This window comes from Amborella trichopoda, chromosome 11, assembly GCF_054954075.1.
Source record: "Amborella trichopoda isolate Santa Cruz 75 chromosome 11, AtrichopodaSantaCruz75HAP2 v2.0, whole genome shotgun sequence".
Classification (NCBI taxonomy): Eukaryota; Viridiplantae; Streptophyta; class Magnoliopsida; order Amborellales; family Amborellaceae; genus Amborella; species Amborella trichopoda.
Genome location: NC_142346.1, coordinates 31,876,575 through 31,884,119, shown reverse-complemented (window position 1 = coordinate 31,884,119; position 7,545 = coordinate 31,876,575). Strand labels below are relative to the sequence as shown.

General features: G+C 38.6%; 1 long non-coding RNA gene across 1 annotated transcript; it reads right to left on the bottom strand.

Moving 5' to 3' along the window:
* Positions 1-237: 237 nt before the first annotated feature.
* Positions 238-7,330, bottom strand: LOC148779851 (uncharacterized). The gene is made up of 2 exons (XR_016044784.1): positions 6,890-7,330; positions 238-3,908 (listed from the first exon to the last, which is right to left on the bottom strand). It is a non-coding gene; the product is annotated as an uncharacterized LOC148779851 (long non-coding RNA).
* Between the last annotated feature and the right edge of the window lie 215 nt (positions 7,331-7,545).

Genomic DNA, 7,545 nt, shown 5'->3' with positions numbered 1-7,545 from the left:
CGGGGTCCTCGTGAAAACCAGAAATGACATATAACCTAAGGACTAGGATGAAAACTCGAAAGGGCGTTCAAGTCATACATAGTGGAGTCCAAATTCTCTTCCGTGCAGAGCAGATCTCCAGATCCATCTCCTACCACCTTTTAGAGGAGATAAAGATTGGTCACATTAGATAGAGAAAAGGTGCAAACCATGAAGTAGAGAGAAAACCATGAAGCAATGAGGAGCAAACAAAGCAAAGAAGAAAGAAGAGAGCATTCATTCCATTTATATAAAAGGGTTACAAAATTTGTGGTGACAGTTATCAAAAATCCACAAAAGGAATGAAAAGGAGATAAAACAAGTAAAAAGATTAAAGAACTCATGAGCCCCTAGAATTTTTCAAGGGCTTCATGAATCTTGGTCTTCAATGCTTCTGAGGGCTCTAAGGCCATCTTCATTTACTTTTTGAGGTGGGAGGGTGCTTGAATAACTTTACGTTGCTCAATGTCTCCAATTCTTGAGACTTGCTTCGAGCCTCTATTCTCTTTTGGTTTTATTTGGTCTTTAACTGGTGGATATAAATATCCAACCTTTCCCTTTCTTCTTCTGCGCCCTTTATCTCTGCAGAATAAGCTGAGTCTTCTTTCTTAAAACCAGCTTTATAAGAAAGGAGAGGGTTCTTCCTCTCATCATGGCTCCTTATGAGGCTCTGATGTTGAGCTAGAGTCTCCCCTAAGGATGCCAGGCGATTACCGTATAGTGCTTGCACTTCAGCTTCGCACTGCAAGACTTCAACTCCCCAACGTTCAAGGTCTTGTAAGAGGCCTTCGAACCGATCAAAAGTCTCCTTGTCATAACTGACGACCCTCAAGGCAGTAGCACAATCCCTGACTGCATCTACCTCAGTTGCAAGGTCAGAGAGAGAGAAATTCTTTTTCCCCTAGAGACTTGACCGTAACAAGTTTCCCATCAGCAAAGCCTTCTTGTTTGATACTGAAGAAGGCATAGATGAAGAACCGGCTACGACAAGGGGAGGAACTTCAACGATGATAGTTGTTTCCTGTGAAACAAGAGCTAAGGGCTCACTGAGAAGAATATCGAGCTTAGATGAAGCCCCTACCTCTAGAAGTGTCAAAATTGGTACTTCTGAAGTGGGGACCACCATAAGTTCCAAAGTCGTACTAGAAGGAACATCTGGTTGAGGCTTTGCTTCTGAAGTAGTTGGAGCAAGTATTTCTGAAATTGTTACCTCGACATCTGAAGCTCCACCAATGGCTTCAGTCTCATCTTCAAGAATATTCTCTTCCTCAGTAATAGTGCAAAGAAAGGCTCCCTGACTCAATGGTGAGAGAGTTGAAGACTGCACTATTTCAGGCACAATGCATTTATCAGCAAGGGATGCCTCTATTTATATTATGGAAGGAGGAGTGCTCTCTGATCGACGACTCAAGCTAAAGGAAGTCTGACCAGATGGACTTGGTTGAGTTGTGACAACTGCAGGAATTGTCTCTTGAACAAGGATTGTTACTGCTGATGACAGAGTTGGGCTAGCTGAAGCCTTCGTCTTTGCACGCTTCTTTGACCTAAGAGGTAAATCAACTCCTTCACTTGAAACAGACAAGATTGAAGGGGATACATATGGACTTGACAAAGCCTTTTTGCTCAAACGAGTGCTTTTTCTAAGAACCTTATGTTCTACAATGGAACTGGGTTTAGTACTCTCTGTGTCCTTCTTCTTCTTTGTCCCTTTCTTCTTGACCCCTTCCTCTGGAGTTGTTTCATCTTTTGAACATGCACTCTTGGTCTTTTTACCATGGCGAGATCTGGCAGTTGGAGCAGGATGAGACCTACTCCCTATTAAAGCATTGAGGTCTTGAACAGGATGACCTGCATAATCAGGGACCGCACGACCCTTAGTCCACTTAAAGATTGAACAAAGATCATCAAATAAAGACCTAGTTTCACCTTCAAGGGAGAGATATTGGATGTCGAAATGGTCCATGGCCAGAGCTCGAGGTATACCAAGCCCCTTCCAATTTAAAAGGTAATCAAGTTCATGAACCTTGAATAAGATTGGACGCACGAAATACTTCTCGTGCCTTGTATCATGCTTGGTGCTATTGATTACCTTCCATGAATGGGTTGCCTGCTAGTAAGAATGGTTGGTGATATTCCACCACTGCCAATAACCTTCAGTAGCATGGCCTATGCGACCATAATGGGGAATGACAAACGTGCTCAAGCCAATGAGAGCAAGGCAAGTTTCTCAAGCCATCCTCACGTTTTTATCCGTCCAGGATTCACGATTGCCACCTGGAGCATCATGGTCTTGTAGAGACCCTTTCTTCCCATATTTCTTCTAAAAAAACACTGAGAAGGAACATCCTTGATCTAAGCCATGCTGGCGTGCAAACCTGTGGGGAAAATAGCCTTCGAGCTTTTTGTCTCCAACACCCCTATAAGACAAGATGCATCCCCTAAAAATTAGTAGATAAATGGCTTATTTGGTCTCAGTGATGTGTCCATCAAAGACATCACCAAAAGCATCAGTGTAGACCTGGTCAGTAGGGCTACTACAAGAAATGGACCCTTATGAGAAATGAAAGAGTTGTCCGCTAAGAATCGACATGCCTCACTTGCTCCTCTAAATATGGACTTCATCTCAGCAATCCTTAGCATTTGATGGCAAGTATACCCCGAAATTTCTACATTAATCTCATATGCTCCAGGGGTATTGGGATCAGACTCCTTCTTGGGGAAGTATGTTGACAGCCAGCCAAAGATATAATGGACAGGGAAGCCTGTTGTGAAACGGCCAGGAAGGACTTCTCCTTTAAAAGAATCACCCTTGCTATCTTGAAGAAGGTTTGTCCTTAAGCCATGGTATATGCTACAGAGGATTAGTTGGGCTAGGGGATACTGATGCCCTTGAGCAAGCCTGCAAGCTACAAAGAAGCAACCAAGGAAGATTGTATTACCCCTTAACCCTGGGAGTGCAAATTTGCACAAGAAACAGTAAGGTATGCAGCCAAGTATATATGATCTTTTTCAGATATCTTGGGAGGGATCACAAGGTCCTTGGTCTCTTCTTCTTCTTCTACCCCTTGTTCATCATCATCCCAGACAACACTGGAATTGGGTTCCCCTTTGTCTTGATGGTTCTCATGAAAGAATTCCCGCCATGCATTAAAATGCACTGTTTTGGATTTGGTCTTGGTCGCTTAATGTAGAAGTTGATAAATTTCAAACAATTCACGAAGACTCGGAGGGGGGTGGTTGACCGTTGATGGGTTGATTCCCAAAAATTATTTCATTATTGGGGATAAATTCTTCGTACATGGCCTCCAGCATGGGCAACCCACCATTGAAGCACATGTCAAGGAGGGTAATTCCTCCTTCGTCATGGTCAAGGTGCCAGCTGTTAGTCTTGTGGCATCAGGTTTCTAGTAAAGCTCTGATGGTGTTTGAGCACCTATCATAATAACCACTTGAACACTGGTATGCTGCAGCTAAGGCACATGCTTTTAAGTCCTTGGCATGCGACTGGAGAACGTTAAACGTCCATGTGCTATATCCCCACATGTACTAGTGCTCCCCTTCAAAGAGGAGTCCACTAGATGACCAATAAAGACCCTTCTTCAACAATATTATCTTTGCTAGAGTAGGGAGATTCTCACTCGAATCAAAATTTCGGTGAAGAGCATGGTACATGGGTACACCATCTCCCTAGATCATATGCTCACCATTTGCATCTTCATAACGACAAAATCGAGCGTCTTTACTAATGTAGGTGATACTTAAGGGCCACTCCAGCTTTTGAGTAATCTCAAGAACACCAAGAGTTATATACCTTGTAAAAGAAGCACCTATGTATGCATTAGTGCCCAATTCTCCAAGGCGCGGTAAATGGTTTACTGCAAGAGTATTAACTGCAAAAGAAGCATTTAAGAGAAAGAAGTGAGCAATTAAGAAAGATGACAGTTCAGAATGACATGAATTTTCAATAGAAAGAAGAGAAGAAAGCGTCAGGAATTATGTAAAATTTCGGCAGCATCTCCCCCATATGCAGAGGTTTGACAAGGAAGGTGTTTGGCTAGTCCAAAGCACCTGGGAGATTTTAAGAACTCACAAGTCTGTGGGTCAAATGCCCATCACGAAAAGTGACCCTGAAGAGCTCCCCTTTCTACCAAAGAAGTACCCAAGAATGCTTAAAAAAAATAAATATGCATAAATAGCATGAAAAATTCTTGGAAATGCATGACTATGCTCTAAAATGCATAACTATGCATGGAAGTGCTCAAAATATGCATTAGTGTGCATCACTATGGGCAACGACTATGCTTAACTACATAAGAGGATGCATGAAAATGCATATCAGTGCTCAGAAGTGCTCTATGGAATCTGGAGATGCATAACTATGCAATGGAGGTGCTGAAAATGTCAGGTTTTGATGCAAAAATACATTTGAAATACAAGTGGTTCATGAAGAGTTTACAAAATATTCTTCGGATGCTAAGGCACACATAAAAGCATAGGAGAATGTGAGAAAAGTTACATGAGAATATGCTTTAAGATGGTCATAGTGTTCGCAAGAACATTAATGACATTCAAAATGCTTGCGAAAGCACGTTTTGGGGAATTCTCAAGAGATATTTTGTTAGAAGTGATTGATGAAGTGCATTCACAGTGCTTAGAAACTCTCGCAATGTTGAAGAGGATATCCATGATGCGCAATGGTGCTAAGATAATTTGCGGTATCTAGGTGTGCCCGAAATGCTCAAAGAAGACACCCGTATAATTAAAAAGCATGGTTCACGACCACCGAAGCAATGATTGTGAAGGTTCAATGTGTTCATAAGTGCTTAAATCAATTCTCGTGTACATGATGCTTGAGCATGGTGGTGATGCTCAAGGGCATTCATGAAGCTCACAGAGCCGGTTCTACGAAAAAATCGGTTCTACGAAAAAAATCGGTAATCGCCCGTGTACAGAGAGAATCGGGCAATTCCCAAAAGTGAATCACGAGTCTCAGCGAAAATTTTTGGGTTTACACGTGGCCGCCTCACTGGTGCAACACGTGACACCTAAAACTCCACACGTGGTAACTCACCTCACATGTCTACCCCCTCGCTTTTCTACATGCGCAGTTGAATATCTAGTACACAGGACTTTGTAGAGAACAAAGCGACACTCATACTTCGATTTGGGATAATTCCCACAAAAAATCATTTAAGCAAGGCAATTGAATATATATTATTATAGAAGCTAATAAATCACATAAGGTGATGTGGTGGTGTTGGTTGACAACCTTGAAAATTCGGTGGACGTCTAGAGTTCGAACCCCACGTGCATTGTCGTTTATTTTTGTTGTCAAAAAATAAACAAAAGCAGAAAATACTGTTGTAAAAAAATAGAAAAAATAAAAAATAAAAGGCTTTTCTTGATAAAGATAAAAAATATAATACAAAAATTTTTATTTTCCTTGTAAAAAAAATACAAGGTAATATAACAAGTATTTCTTGCAAAAAAATAAAAAAAAACGCATAAAAAAAAAATTTGACAACAAAAATAAACAAAGTCAAAAAATACTGTTGTAAAAAAATAGAAAAAATAAAAAATAAAAGGCTTTTCAAGATAAAGATAAAAAATATAATACAATATTGTTTTATTTTTCTTGTAAAAAAAATACAAGGTAATATAACAAGTATTTCTTGTAAAAAAATAAAATGTACTTTAGCAGCATCATTTTTTTATTTTTCTTGTAAAATAAAATAAAAAGTAATACAACAAACAAAAAATAATTTAATACAACATCTTCTTCTTTTGTCCAAAAAAAAAAAAAACGATAATCAACAAGTATCATATTTTTTTTGCTAAAAAAAAATAAAAGATAACACAATAAGTATTTCTTGTCAAAAAAATAAAAAGTATTTCTTAATACAACCTAGGAATAAATGGTCTAATTATATTTTTTATTTTTATAACATGATGGTCTTTAACATAAATTTAGTAATATTAATTTAAAGATAGGATTCATACAATGAGGCCATTTAAAATCTCTCTCTTTCTACTAACAATCTTTTCCACTAAATTATTGTAGAAACCTAAAAAATTAAAGAAAATTGGTACGCATTCTGATAATTTCTACATTGATAACCAAATTTTTTATTTTATTTATTAATTTTTGTATTATAAATCCTATAATGTATTATTTTTCTTACAGTTGTTAATAATACATTTTAAATTAGATGATAGTATAAAATATTTTGGATTTGTTATTATTTATATAATAAAATAATTATAAAATATTGGTGGTATATAATATCATAGTTAGTTAGGTTGTAATAATTTGGATTTTTTTAGTAGATTAGGATTTTCCGCCAATTTGAGATTTTAGTGGCCAAATTTTCATCGATTTAGTCAACTCTTTATTGTAGTCCATATATGATTATATACTTAATCCATGATAATTCTATGATTTCTTTTATGTGATGTAAATTTAATGGTCAATATAAGTTCATACAGATAAAGAACATCTCAATATTCATAAATTGATATAAGCAATGGAAGTTATAGTACCCTCATTTCTTATTGGATTCCTAAATAACAATATTTATAATGAATTTTAATAGTTTTTTTGAATTTTTTTGGGGCTTAATCAGAGCGATTCGGCCCGATTCTCGATCAGGATAGCCGATTCTCCGATCCGGATCGGTTTTTGAGATGCCCGATCCGGGTCACTGATCCTTTTTTTAAACCACTACTCAAAATATAATCAAGTTGTTAAGGTTACACTAGAAAAAAGCACCCAAGCAATAACATCAAGCATGTGGCGTGCAAAAGGAGAAATAAGAAGAGATGGAAGAAGAAGGAACCATCAAAAAGACATTGAAAAGAAGAAGGAAGCTACCTTGGGGGTTAGAGGAATTAGCCATGGTTCCAAGAATGATCCTTATACAAGATTACTCTTTTACTCTAAAGGGGGAGGTCTCTTTCACTTTTTTTTCTCTAGAAGCGCAAAAGAGATGAGGATGGTATGCGCAAAAAGGCACCTCACCCTCTCTTTTTAAGGAGCAGGCGGGCTACACCTTTCTCTCATAAAAAAATGCTCGGACCCGTGCCCAGGCATGTGTCCGTCTCTTCTCTTTCTCTAGTTTCTCACCATCACTCTCTCTCCTTCATTGAAAACTCACGGACCCGTACCTAGGGCGGGTCAGTCACTGTCTTTTCCCCCTTAGTCTCTTTCATCCCTCCCTCAGTATCAACTACATAGTCTACGCCTAGGGCAGGTTCGTCACTCTCTCATCTTATCTTATTCTTGTCTCTCTCTCTCACCACGAACTTAAACACGTAGACCTGCACCAAAGGGCAAGGACCATTACACCCTCTCATTTCTTTTCATTTGCTCAACATCCCTTTCTCATCTCTTGCTCTCAAACAACCTACATGAGCTCATGATTTAACCATGAGCTCAGCACACAAGAATACTGACCCAATTGACAAAAGGAATTATACCCTTTGTTTCACTTACACACACCCCCCCAGTGGGTAACCCTGTTTGAGCTA